Source organism: Micromys minutus, assembly GCF_963924665.1.
Source record: "Micromys minutus genome assembly, chromosome: 21".
Taxonomy (NCBI): domain Eukaryota; kingdom Metazoa; phylum Chordata; class Mammalia; order Rodentia; family Muridae; genus Micromys; species Micromys minutus.
In genome coordinates, this window is record NC_137956.1 from 44,626,074 (window position 1) to 44,641,439 (window position 15,366).

Genomic DNA, 15,366 nt, shown 5'->3' on the forward strand with positions numbered 1-15,366 from the left:
GTGTCTTTCTGACAAGCTGCCTCACAGGGCAGCTGCCTTTGTTCTTCTAGGCCCATGAGTTTTTTACACAATTTATAATGCATTCTTGCATAGTTGAGAAATTATATATTTTTGAACTCATGTTTTCAGAGTTTTTTCCCACAGCCTTAAGGACTGTCCTTAAAGTCACAGAATTCTACCATTTTGCTGAGACATTAGACATACGCTGGATTCCTGCTCTCTCTGATTACTGTGGAGTCATTAACCTTGGCAGAGAGGATCCTTGAAGCAAGAACGGGAAAATATGTGTATGATTACACAAACTGCTCTTATACCTACAGGATCCATCTCTGGGAGGCTTATGCCCTGCTGGCCCTGTCCTGGGGTAGGGACCATGTTACACCATTCCTGCCATGGCCAAACTGGACTCAGCAGCTACCAAGCTGGATGAGTTTGATCCTTGGGAACCACTTGGTAAAAGGAGAGGGATAACGTCTATGGACTGTCCTTTGACTTCCATACATGCAGGATGGTATGCCTTCCCCCAACAGAATAAGTAAATAAATAAATGCAAAAAGAGAAGTCACACCTAAGCAAACTACAAAAATTCAAACAAAACAAAACAAAACAAAACAACAACAAAAACAAAACAAAACAAACAAACAAACAAAAAAAACCCCAAAAACGAAAGCCTTGAAAGAAGGCAGGGGAGGGAGATGTCTCTACAGCTCAAGGTTTGGATGACATTCCATGTCCTCTCAGATACTGTCTTACTCTGGGTTTCTATTCCTGCACAAACATCATGACCAAGAAGCAAGCTGGGGAGGAAAGGGTTTATTCAGCTTACACTTCCACATTGCTGTTCATCACCAAAGGAAGTCAGGACTGGAACTCAAGCAGGTCAGGAAGCAGGAACTGATGCAGAGGCCATGGAGGGATGTTGCTTACTGACTTGCTTTCCCTGGATCGCTCAGCTTGCTTTCCTATAGAACTCAGGTCTACCAGCCCAGGGATGGCTCCACCCACAATGGGCTGGGCCCTCCCACCTTGATCAGTAGTTTAGAAAATGCCTTACAGCTGGCTCTCATGGAGGCATTTCCTCAGCTGAGGCTCCTTTCTCTGTGATAACTGCAGCTTGTGTCAAGTTGACACAAAACCAGCCAGTACAACACCCAGTGCAAGAAGAGCAGAAAGAGCTAACGACCAACAGAAAAACATATAAGAGTCTGTATCTGGAAAATCGTCCTTTATAAAGAATGGGAAATAAGGCATTTTAGAGTAAGGGAACCGAGACATTTGGGTGGTTTGTCAGAAGGTCTGCCCTGCAGGAAACATTAAGAGGGTCTCTTCAAAGTGAAGGAAAGCACATGAGGCAGAGTCTTGAGCTCTGTGCAGATAGGAGGAGGGTTGGGAAGACTGTGAAGGCAAACATAAACAATTTCCTTTTCCTCCAAAAGTTTATTTTATTTTATGTGTGTGAATGTTTGCCTGTGTGTGTGTATGTATGTGTATGTGTATGTGAACCACACGTGTGTCCCCTACAGAACAGAAGAGGGTGCTAGGTCTCTTGAAACTTACAGATGCTTGTAAGCCACAGCATGCAAAATGGAAGCTGAACTCAGCTCATTTGGCATAGGCAATCTTAACCTTTTTCCAGCCCTTAGAACACACACACACACACACACACACACACATTTTAATTCTTTACCATTTTCTTGTTCTTTTTATAAAACATTTATTTTAATTTTAAATTATGCATATGTGTCTTTTAAAAGGCAATGGCTAGGAAAATGTTTACATACCTGATAGATATGTACTCAAACATATAAGTATCACTTTAAACATGAATGGCTAAGTATACCAGGAAAGGGACAGACTGACAGACAGGTAAAGGCAGATGGACAGGGTGGGTGAAAAACACCAGACAAAGCTGTCTATTGTCTTACAAGATCCCACTTTCAATGTCAGATGAAAATGATAGGAAAGACAAGTCATGCTCACACTAGTCAAGACAATCTGCAGAACTTACATTGACTTTGGGCAGAGCAGCATCCAGGGCAAGGATCAGTCAGGCTGATGACAGGCCCTATTTGATGACAGAAAATAGCTCTCCATGAGGAGAAAGTCACCCTTAATGTGCCTTGCCTAACAACAGAGGGTCAAAATAGACGAGGCACAAGACCAAACTGCGAACAGAAATAGAAAAAAAAAAAAAAAAACCATTACTGTTGTTGGAGACAAATAACAAATAAATAAATCAGAATCCAGCAGAGCTGAAGGGAGAGGCAGACAAGCCCACTGATTATTGGCAAAGCAAACTGGAAATCCACAAAGATACAAAGTCATAAGCTTTGGGAAGCTTGACATGTGCATATTTCTAAATAATCATGATCAAAGAGGAAAGCTTAAGGTTAGTCAGAGAATATTTTCAAGTGAATTAAGATGGGAAGATAAAATATGTCAGATCTCAGCTACTAGAGTGCCCAGTGAACATCTGTGACAGTGACCATGCCTATAAAGAGAGAATAAACGTGGGCTGGAGAGATGGTTCAGTGGTTAGGGGTATATACTGTTTTGTTGTTGTTGTTGTTTCAGAGAACCTGTGTTTCCAGGAGGCTCACAACATCCTTTTCCTCCAGCTCCCTGGAGCTTGATGTCCTCCTCTGGCCTCCTCGAGCATCTGGGCTCGTACTTGCATACCCATACATATAGACATACAGGTATACATAATTAAAAATAAGAATGTGAATGTTTAGGAATTGGAGAGATGGCTCAGGAGTCAATAGCGTTGCCTGTTCTTGTAGAGGACCTAGTTCAGTTTCCAGCACTCACCTCAGGTCGCCCATTAACAGCCTAACTCCAGTTTCAGGGAGAGTATGGCTCCCTCTTCTGGCCTCCATGGGTACTGCACACATATGCTGCACGCTCCTGCAGGCATACACATATACATAAAATAAAACAAGTAAACCTGTAAAAAAGGAAAGAAGGAGCATACGTCTGAAATCCTGAATATCAGCTTCAACCCTAAGGAACCAGGAAAAGGACAGCAACATAAACTCAGACAAAGCAGAAGCAACAGAAAATCAAAAAAAAAAAAAAAAAAAAAAAAAAAAAAAAAGTCGATGGCAAGGAAAGTGGAAAACTAGGTAATCAGTGGGACAGGAGAGAGATTCCTCCAACACATTAATAATTCCACACCTGTAGCTGCATCCTGGGGGTGTGCAAAGGAGAGAAACATTAGGAATGAAACGGGGGCATTGGTATAGACTCTGAGAACACTTGGAAGGCAATAAGGAGAAAAGCACAAATAATTGCACACATACATTCACCCACACAGACAACATGTATCAGTTTCGGAAGGAACAGTTAAACAAACTCACTCAAGACAAAACGGACACTCTGAATAGTCCTTGGGTCTGTTAAATACACCAAACTTACATTTTTATACTCAATCAAGCAAGCTAGAGGCCCAGACAGCGTGATGAATTCTGTTTGCTGTTTAGTGAAAACAGCAACGTTTTAGCAAAATCTCTACTGTAACGTGGATGAGAAGAGAAGCTGTTCACACTCACATATTTTGAGTAGTGGTGCTTTTAGTCAAAGTCTGGAGTGTAAGAATAAAGACCTAGGGCATACATGATGAAAGTCTTCAAAAGGCTGATGAGATGGCTCAGTAGATAAAGGAACTTGTCAGGACCAACATGGTGGAGGGAGAGAACAGATTTCTATAAGTTGTCATGTGAACTCTATGTGTGTGCCCTGGTATGCTTCTTATATATGCATGTATATGCACACATGCAGGCATGCACACACACAGCAGCTAGAGTCAGAAGGTGTGGTAATGAGCATTTGATTGGAAGGCCTAAATATTCATGTCAAACTGGGCATACATGGAGAAGGGGAGATGAAGAATTTGGTCCATTTGTTTTTATGGCCAGTATTCATTGCGACTTTTCAAAAATGGGGTTGGTGTGAAATCTGTAAGGCTTGATAGTGCATCTAGATCCAGACCTGGACTGTCCCTCTCTATCCTGCTAATCACTCTGTCTTCTGTTTCCTGTTACCTCTGTCCTAATGACTGTCTTGTATTCCTAAGTGAGACTCCAACAGGTTGGTCCCATCGCCAATGACCCGTGAGTGAACTATCAAGTCCTATGCACTCCAGGAGCTCAGAATCCCAGTGGTTTCTGAAATAGTGCAGGTTTCCCTTTGCCTGCAGGTTTCTCTTGGCCTGAGCTTGTGGGCCAGCCTCAGGCAGTGTCAGGGGTCTATCCTGGGTATAGACTGAGACTGCTGGGTCAGGCAGAAGGCCTGTGTTGATGGTGTCCAGTCTTTGACCCAATGCCATGGCTCCTGGCCTTGTGACTCTGCAGATTCTCATGCTTAGGATGAGCATCATCTCTGTCCTTTAAGTCATTCTGCATATGGTGTTGCTTGATCTCCAGGTCCCTAGACTTGCTGTTGGGTCCTAGATTTCAGCTTCCCCTCTACTCCCTTCTGACTATCGAAGAGCATGGCTAAGCTATAGACCAGAGTATGAGTTGTGGAGATGCAGGGGGCTTTGGGGAACAGCTGGCACGACCCAGGGCATGGAGGGAGAGTGGGGCTAAAATCAGCAGAGCCCAGGAGCCAGCCCATAGCTGGGTTGCTGATGCACAAGTGAGCTAAGCTGAGATCAAAGGGGCTTTCCGTGCTGACCTGCAGACTCAGGGGTGGAATAAGTGCTGGTTACTTTAAGCCACAGAGTTCCCCTTGAACTGCCAGTCTGAAGGTTTACTGATTCAGACGGGGAGGTCAGGCGCTTGACATCTTGAGGCAAGGGACAGGTCCAAGAACCAGAAATGATCGTGAAGGAGATTTTTCTAAATTCTTTCAGCTTGTTGTGGTTTTCCTACTTAAGAAAAAAAGATTGCTGGACACTTACGCCTGTAATCTCAGAACTGGGGAGACTGAGGCAGGAGAATTGCCATGAGTTTGAGGCCAGTCTGAATTACCTACATAGAGAATTCTAGACCAGCCTTCTTTGACGGATGTGTTTAAAACACAGCGAACAACCAGACAAGGAACACACAACTGGACATTTTCACAGACATGTACATGTATGACCGGCACCCAGCACACCCCGTGGGACAATCATCAATGTCTGACGTAGTCAGGAAGAACTTTGTATCTCCAATTTGTGCACATGTCTTATTATGTACCACATCAGCAATGAGTGTGATTTGGGGACTGAACTTGACAGGACCTTTAACAAAGCATCCAGTGCATGACTGGGCACACAGTGGGCACTGCTGCCTCTTGATTGGCAGAATATCTAGGGGCTGTCATTTGTCCATAAAGGACGAGGTGATGGGAAACACCCTAACGGTGGCAGAAATATGGAGATCTGTGGTTGTACCTGGTGTACACGGAGGTGTACTTTTTGCCTCTAAATGTTAGTGTGTTCATCTTGTTTTGAATTTATTCTTTAAGGAACTCACACCTATACATGAGGTATTTTGATCATGTCTCCTTGCCTATCACCTCTCCCCTAACTCCTCCTGGAACTCCCCACCCCTTCTTCCCAACTTCATGTAATCTTTATTTTCCTTTAATTTGTAACCTTCTTAGTCTAATCAGTGCAACTCATATATGCACGGATGCTCCATCCACTGGGGCATCAGCAACCACAGGCACCACACTCCCAAAGAAAGCCATTTCCCCTAAGTTCAAGTTCATGCTCTTGGCATCATAGATTGCGGACCCAATCTGGTTTAAACTATCAACAAACTCTTGTCAAAGTCTGATAGAGTAGATTACGTTTTGGGTCACTGACGTCCTGCATTTTGCTGAACATTATCCAAGAACCTTTTTATTTTAATTGTTTTTAGACAGGGCCTCATATAGATAGCCTTGTTCTTTTTATGTAGCTAAGGCTGGGCTTGAACTCTGGATCATCTTGCCTTAGCCACCGTCTTAGTCAGTATCTCATTGATGAGAAGAGACACAGGACACAGCTTTCTTTTAAGGGAAAGCATTTTTAATGAGGCTGGCTTATGCTTTCAGAGGTTTAGGCATATTATCAACATGGCAGGAAGCATGGCAGCGTGTAGGGAGGAATGGTGCTGGAGAAGTAACTGGGAGTTCTACGTCTGGATCCACAGGCAGTAGGATGAGAGACATACTGGGACTGGTTTGGGCTTCTTTAAAACCCCTCCCAGTGAGACAATGCCTCCAACAAGGCCACACTCACTCCAACAAGGACACACCCACTCCAACAAGGCCACACCCACACCAACAAGGCCACACCTCCCAGTCCTTCTTAAGCGGTGTCACTCCCTGATGACTAAGCATCAATTATCTGAACCTATGGAGGCCATTCTTCTCCAAACCACCACATTCCACCCCCTGGCCCCTATAGGCTTTAGCTATATCATAATGCAAATGTATTAAGACCAGCTTCAAAAGTCCTCATAGTCTATAACGTTCTCAACATTATTTAAAAGCTCAAAGTTTGAAGTCTCCTCTGAGACTCAGGGTAATCTCTTAACTGTAATGCCTGTAAACTCAAAATTAAAAAAAAAATCAGACCACATACTTCCCACATACAATGGCACACAATGTACATTACTATTGCAAAAGAGAACACAGTGAGAAAATCCTGGACCAAAGCAAGACCCCAAACCATCTGGGTAAACTCCAAACTCTGCGTCTTCTCACGTCTGATGTCAAAGCAGTCTTCAGATCTCCAACTCCTCTCAGCCTTGTTGACGGCAGCACACTTCTCTCTCTTGGGCTGGTTCCACTGTCTGTTAGCAGCTCTCCTTGGCAGGTGGCCCACAGCTCTGGCATCTCCAACAGTTTGGAGTCTCCAACAAAATCCAGGCTTAATTTTCACAGTTTCATACAATGGCCTTTCTGGGTCTCCATGCAGGGACAATCCAGACACGGGCCTGGCCTCAGCGGCTTTTTCTTTTTTTGCATGATTCTACAAGCCCTTTCTCAAATCCTTCACTCTATAACCCGAACTACATGGCTGCCACTAAATTCTGATGCTTACTGGGGCTAGAACATGGACTCCCCCTCCAGGTACATTTGCACCAGATTTCTGTTTTTAATGGTTTCCCTGTTTCAGCTTGTCTGCAATTCCTTCCCACAAGCTGGAAGCGGAGCTGGGTGGGCTCTTACCCTGAGGTCACCACTCCCTTTATTCCTGTTTAGCATCAGACTTTTCTTTAAACTTTTTATCTGCCTCCGGACTTAGCTCCATTATACTTCCTGGTCCCCCTTTTCTCCACAAACTGGACACTTTGTATTTTTGCTCAGCTTGCTCCTCTTCAATATGGATCTGCAGAAGAGTGACCGCCGGCAACCACAGGACACAGTCGGTACTAGGCTGTCTTGAAATCTCCTCTGACAATGCCATCCATCCAAAAACTCTTCAGTTTAGCCCCAGGCAGATTTTCTTTTTTGGACAAGGGCAGAAAGCAGCCACATTACTTGGCAAAATATCACAGCACTCTCTAAGACATTTACTTAACATTCTTCTCGTCTGAAACCTCTTGAGGTAGGGCGGTCATAACACACACTGCTCTCAGTACTGTTGTCTCCCAAGCTTCTTCAAGTATGGCTCATTAAGCCTTGCTTACAATATTCAACTGCTTTCCATATGCAAAGTCCCAATGTCCAAGTTCTGCCAACAACCAGCCTGGTCAGGCCTGTCCCAGAAATACTCTGCTTCCCGTTACCAGCTTCTGTCTTAGTCACTGTTCTATAACTATGAAGGAACATCATGACCAAGACAAGTCTTCTAAAGAAATGCGTTTAACTGAAGCTTGCTTATGATTTCAGAGGCTTTGTCCGTTATCAACCTGGCCAGGGAACTTGGCAGTATGCAGACAGACATGGTGCCAGAGAAATAACTGAAAGTTCTACAACTGGATCCACAGGCAGCAGGAAGAGAGACACGGGGAGTGGCTTGGGCTTCTGAAACCTCAATGCCCACACCCAGTGACATACTTCCTCCAACAAGGCCACACCTCTTATTCCTTCTCAGGCAATGCTACTCCCTGATGATTAAGCATTCAAATTTATGAGCCTATGGGGGCCATTCTTACTCAAACCATGCCTAGAGTATCTGAGGGGCTTTATTTAAAAAGTCTGGCATCCAGCTCCACCAAGAGCAATAAAATCAAAATCTGTGTGGTCTGGGGCCTCTTCAAAGTAAAGCAGATCTTGAGGACTTCTGGCTATTCAGAAAGGTGCAAGCATGTACATCTTAGACACACAGTGGGGCTAGGGTGGGACAGGAGGCTTAAACACTACAACCTGCATGTGATCTGGAGATGAATAAAGATTTGGGTAGGGTCCTTGCTGGGGCAGGGAATCCTAGTCCTGTTGCTGTGATAAAACACCCTGACAAAAGCGTGTAAGGAGAAGGGCTTATTGTTTACGGTCCCAGAGGGGCAGTGCATCATGGCAGGGTAGACACAGTAATAGAGGGAAGACATGGTGGAGAGAGTAAGAAGCTGGCTGGTCACACTGCAACCACACTCAGGAAGCAAAGAGTGGACAGGAAGCAGAGGCTGGCTACAAAGTGTCTCAAGGCAAGTCCCCATGGATTCCTTCCTTCAGGGAGGCTCCCCTCCTGAAAAATCACAAACTTCCCAAACAGCATCACCTGCTGGGTACCAAGTGTTCAACAGGTGAGCATGTGGAGGATGGCTCACACAACAGCCAGAGAGCAGCAAGTGAGGAAAAGACGTGTGGTCTCCTGGTACTGAGGCTGGGATACATTGTTACACAGCATTATTGATGAATAGTCTAGAAACAAGTTAGGGGAGTTTTCAAAGGCCACTCCTGTCCTAGCAAGGAGAGGGTTTTGCATTTCATCTTGGACTGAGGGCTGATGGGTCTGTGTGAGTGTGTGTGTGTGTGTGTGTGTGTGTGTGTGTGTGTGTGTATGTATATATGTATGTGTGTGTGTCTATATATGTATGTGTGTGTGTGTCTGTGTATGTATGTGTGTGTGTGTCTTTGTACGTATGTGTGTGTGTGTGTCTTTGTATGTATGTGGGGGGGGGGTACACATGCATGTGTTAGTATATATGGAGGCCAGAAGTGAACCTCAGCTCACCCTTTAAGAATGGTCCTTTTTTTTTTTTTAAGCAGTGTCTCCTGCAGGCCTGAAGCTCACTCACCTGGCTGATTTGCCTGGCACCTGTCTCAACCTCTCCACCACGCCCAGGTTTTTAAAATGAGGGTTCTAGAGATCCAACACGGGTTCTCATGCTCATGGGGATAAGCACTTTACCAAGGCTGCCCGCCCAGCCCTGTGATTTTGATCGCTTGTTTGAGACAGAAATTTCACTAAGCGGGCTGGCCCGGAGCTAACTCTGTGGCCAAGCCTGCTCTACCTCCCTAGGCTGGGCTTATAGACAAGCACGACCATTCCTAGTTCATGCAGTGCTGGGGGATCGAGCCCAGGCCTTCATGCGCTCAGGGCAAGCACTCTACCAACTGAGCCCCCTCCCTTCCTCAGGTTTGTTTTGAATGGAAGTGAATTGGACAAGCCCATCAATAGCCCTGTGTTAAAAATTCGGTAGGCGAGTCACCCTAAATCACAGCAGGAAGGCAAATTGCACCTCAAGAAAACCATCCACAGGAGATGATTTCCAGAAAACTCACAATTCCCTGCTCACTGTGAGAGGCCCATCACTACCTAAGTGTCACGGAATAACCCAAAGTACACAGTGCTCGTCTCTACGGAAAAGCAGTCCTGACCTTGGTTTTCTGACAGAAGAACAGCGGAAAGGTTTAAATCAAACAGAGCCTCTTAGGCACTCGAGTAACCCCCTTTTAAAATTCTTTCAGGAAACTGCCTTCAGTCCACACAGGAAAAGGAAGGTTCTCCTGTGTAATTCAACACTACAATAAACAACGTAGATTTTTTTTTCCTCATTAAAGGTGTTAAACAGTGCGATGAAGGATGCATACTACACAGATAAGGCATCAGCGAGGGAAAGAATTAGAGTTTTGAAAGTTATTTATTTCTATTTTACCTGTATGGGTGCTTTGCCTGCACAGTATGTGTGTATACCGCATGCATGCAGTACTCTCTGCGGTCACAAGGGGGCAGTGGAGTTAGAGATGGTGGATAGTGGTGCTAAGGACCAAACCCAGGTCCTCTGCAAGAGCAAGAAGAGCTATTAATAGTTGAGCCATCTCTCCAGCCCCGAGTGAAAAAATGGTAAAATGATGGGTCAAGCAACGTTTTCGTGCGAACCCCACCTAAGTTTCATCTTGAGACTCTAAGAGTAATACATTTCTCAAGTTTGGTTGACACTGAACGTTGGTTGGTTATATATATATGTTTTTTTGTTTTTGTTTTTGCTTTCCCAGGATTATTTCTGGGGAGTAATGAAAAAATTGTTGCGAAGGCGTTGCTTTAAGGAACACAGGAGGACTTGCTCTAAGCTCTCCTCTGAATGGCCGCCAAAGGTCATCCTGTGTGTGGTGGTTTGGAATAGGGAGCCTGGCTGACCTCTGTTCAGCATTCTGAGTCTGGGGCCAGCTCTCTGTCCTTTTCAAAACCTTTTTTATTTTGTCTATGTACATGCATGCATCTGTATGAGTGCATTTGTGTACACGTGTGTGCAGCTGCCCACGGAGATGAGAAAGGAACGCTGGATTCCTCGGAGACAGAGTCCCAGGTCTCGTGAGCCATCGTGATGCTGGGATCCACACTCCTGCCCTTTGCCAGGGTAGCAAGCACTCTTACTGCTGAATCTTGTCTCCAGCTTCTGTGACCATCTGGAGGGCCGTGTCCCGCTGTCTCTTGCCTGGGACCCCTCTTTTGGATTCGTGGGGTGGATGGGTGTGGAGACTCCATCACTAAGTCTTTATAGATATGTAAGTGGCTCACGGCTGCTGCGCTGCCTAAACAACGCTAACAGATAAGGTCCTCTGAGTGACTCCTGCCAACTGAATCTCAGGATGTGCACAGATGTGGGTGCCAGCAGATTTGAGCTCTGTCAGCACAGACACTGTGGCAAGGAGCCTCCATGAGATCCAGCTGGAAGGCATTTTCTCAACTAGTGATCAAGGGGGAGGGCCCAGCCCATTGTGGGTGGTGCCATCCCTGGCCCCGCCCATTGTGGGAGGTGCCATCCCTGGGCTGGTAGACCTGGGTTCTATAAGAAAGCAGGCTGAGCAAGCCAGGGGAAGCAAGCCAGTAAGTGACATCCCTCCATGGCCTCTGCATCAGCTCCTGCTTCCTGACCTGCTTGGGTTCCAGTCCTGACTTCCTCTGGTGATGAACAGGGATAATGAAGTGTAAGCTGATTAACCCTTTCCTCCCCAACTTGCTTCTCGGTCATGGTGTTTGTGCAGGAATAAAACCCTGACTAAGACAAACTATATGACAAGTGTGAGGCCAGCCTCAGCTATACCTTGGGACGGACAGACTGCTCAGTGGTTAAGGGAACAGACTGGTCTTAGAGGGCCAGGGTTCGAATCCTAGCACCCATGCATTTCACAACTTTGTGCTGCTCTAGCTCCAGGGGATTCAGACTCTCATGTGGCCTCTGCAAGCATCTGGGCACACATGTACAAAGCCACACAGACATGCCCGTGCATATAGATGAAAGAGATCTTTACAAAATTAAAGATAAACAGGCAAACAAAACCCGGGACATGAAAAAAAAATGACTCAGGAGGAAAAGCACTTGGCACCAAGTCTGATGACCTGAGTTTGACCTCATGGCTTACACAGGGATAGAAGAGGAGAACTAGCGTCCGTAAGTTGTCCCCTGACCTCCACATGTGTGCTGTGGCACACACATTCCTGCTTCCCTCTCTCTCAGTAATGAATAGGCAAATCAAATAAACAGTAAAAGCAAAAACCAAGACAACAGACAACGAAAGTCAAAACCAAACTCAGGTAAACTAAAGACCAGAAAACTGGATCAGAGGGTTCATTGCTATGGGAAACAGAGAGAAAAAGAAACCTATCAAAGTCGGCTATTTCCCCAGGTCAAAGAAGCGTCTGCATTGCTTGGTCTCTGCATCTCCCAGACTCAGGTAGAGTCTGATTTGATGATTCCACTTACTTAGCACTTTCCTCATGCATGTCAACACCGAGAAATGAGAACCCTGGTGGCTCTGCAGGAAAGTGATTAGGGGGGAACACCACCTGACAGCAAGAGAACAGGCTGTTGAGAAAGGACGTGTTGCAGAAACTGGAGGTAGGTTGAGTTTGTGTGAACAGGACTTCCAGACACAGGTGTGTAGGTTTATTAAAAGTGGAAAGGCCTATCTCTTTATCGGCCCCTCATCACTCTTCGGATGCCGCTCTCGTTTGGAGCCGTGCACACAGACTCTGTCTCTCGGTCCACGAGCTACACTCTCCACAGATTCCCTTCCCAGGCGGTTCACTCCACCTGCCCTGGTGCTTCTGCCCCGGTGTGTTTCTTTACCCCACCGCCCGGCACAAACATGACTCTAGGGCCAGATAGCTTTTCATGCAGGTTTATATATTAAATTCTCAATCCACAAACCCTCTATACCATAAGATTACATAAAATGGACAAAGATACAAACGGCCCTTCTATAGGAGATAAAAGACCTATAGAATCCCTTTAAAATATCCAATTCTACCTAACGCCAGTTACAGCCACCAGGATCCAGGTCTGCTTTCTCCGGCTCCATCTTGATCTCCCTCCAATCTCTATTCCTCTTCCATTTTCCTACCTTTTCTCCGCTTACTTCTCCACTGTCCAATTATATATCGACTTAACATAAACCCACACAGGTGCTATTTATTTATTTATTTATTTGTTTGTTTATTTATTTATTTATTTATTATGGTGCTGAAAGTTAACTCCAGGGTTCCGATAGCTCAGTGAGCCTTGCTGAACCGAGCTTGGTTCTCAGAACCCACCTAAGGTAGCTGACTGCAGTGGTGTGTGCTTGTAATGCCAGCACCGGGGCCTGGGGCTAGCCTCATCTACTTAGCACTTAGCTCTAGGCTAGTGAGTGACCCCAACTCCAAAAAAAAAATGGCGGATGGTTCTTGAGGAGTGACACCCAATGTTGACTTCTGGCCTTCATACACAGACACATGTGCTAGTTTTATCTCCATTGCTGTGATAAAAAACACTCTGACTAAAGCAACTTAAGGGACTAGGGGTTGGTTACTTCTAGCTTGAGATTCCAGGTTGCAGTCCATTACTGTGAGGAAATGAAGGTGGCTGGAGCTTGAGACAGCTGGTCACATCACATCCACAGCCAAGAGCTGAGGGAATGGGCTTGCTTGTGCTTTTTACAGTTCAGGACCCCCTGCCTAGGGAATGATGGTACCCACAGTGGTCTGGGTCTTGACTCCCACTTCCTACCCTAGATATGTCCAAGGCCAACCCAGCGTAGACAATCCCTTACTGAGACTATCTTCCCAGGCAATTCTATGTTGGGTCAAGTTGATAAAGCTAATGATGGCAAATGTGGACAGGCACTGCACACACACACACACACACACACACACACACACATACACACACACACACTCTTCCCCCCACACTCCCACACATGCACACACATACACTCTCACATACACTCAAATACACATACTTAAACTCATACACACACTCACACACACATGTACACACTCACTCACACACACGTATATACACACATACTCACATACACTCACACATGCTTACATACTTACACACACATACACGTGCACACACTCACATACACTCAAATATACATACTCAAACTCACATATACACTCGTAATCACACACATATACACATACTGACACATACACACATACACACATACTCACACATACACACATACTCACACACATACACACACACACTCACATGCAACTTTGTATTTTGAGATTGGGTTTTCAAAAGAGCTCCGTTCAATCCCCAAGAGTGCAGATCACCAGGAAGGGGATCCCACACCACATCATTCTATGTATGCTGTAAGTGCCCCAACTATACCACCTTCCCTTCTCCAGCCTTCGGCTTCTGTCTCTGAGAAGCCCACCTCTGCTTGCTGCCATGTGTTGTTGTAGCTGGTAGCATCCCTACCACAACTCTGGATAACCATTGAACTTAACTTTGATTTGCATTGTTCTCCTTTTCCCATTTATTAGCAAGCATATTGGCGCTGCCAGGATCATATAATTATCTTCGTGTCTGCCAGATTAGGGTGTATGGTGTATTATTTCGGGAAGGCAGATAATGCTCCCATTTGGGGCTGTATCTGGGCAGTCTGAACATGCTTTAGAAAGGTTTTCTGTATAAATTAATTTCCTCTCTCAACTGTGTAATGACAGTATATTAATTTTTTGCTCTTTGAGGCATGCAGATTTAACTTGGAGTGGATTTTATAATAGTCTCCCATGATACCACTGGCTTGGCAATTTGAATACCTTAGCCTGCAGTTTTGTTTTGTTTTGTTTTCCCAGAAAGAAAACTGACAATCTGGTGTGCCTTCTAGCTAAGGTAACGGTTAATCGAGAATGTTAGGCCTAAAGAGAAAGAAGTGGGTTCTAGATGCTTCCTGCTGCCAAGTCTAGAACTTGAAGCATTTGAGAAGGGACACTCTCCCTCTCCCCAGAAATCAACCGCCATTGCTGGGCCTCTCTTTACAGTAACTGAGGGCCAGTAGTGACATCCCTACTCCTATGAGGCACACGCAGGGACACTTCCTGAAGCCGTCTCTGTCTGAACAGAGCGTCCGTGGGCAATACGTGTAATGGGTAGTAATGGAATTTTCTTCTTTTCTCTGTTTGCTGAGTTCTGTAGAAACTTTGCCCCTCGATGAGGGAGAGCTCTCAGTTCATCTGGAATGAAGACTGGTGCAGGGCACCTGCCATGTCGTCTGCTTCCTGGCTGAACTGTCATTTCTACAGGAAGCCCAGGGCAGGGTCCACACAGGATGCCCAGGGCAAGGTCCACACAGGATAACCAGGGCAAGGTCCACACAGGATAACCAGGGCAAGGTCCACACAGGATAACCAGGGCAGGGTCCACACAGGCAGGAGATTCCCTGGCTCTGCTCTCTTTTGTCACTCTGAGGGCTTTGTCCCAACAGAGCTTGGCTGTAGCTCCAGGTGTTCTGGTTCCATTGGTCTAGACTTGGGTAGGGACACACGGCAAGTCTATTAAGTCGTGTTAATTATTTATCCGGTTAACTGTGATAAAATACTTGGGGAAAAAACCCAAACTTAAAGAAAGAAGGGTTATTTGGACTTAGAGTTTGAAGGTACAAGCCATTGGGTGGGGAAGGGATTGAGGCAGGAGCTAGAGGCAGCTGGTCACTGGGAATCCACAGTCAGGAAGCAGAGATGCTGCTGTGGCTCAGGCCAAGGAATGGGGCCACCTACATTTA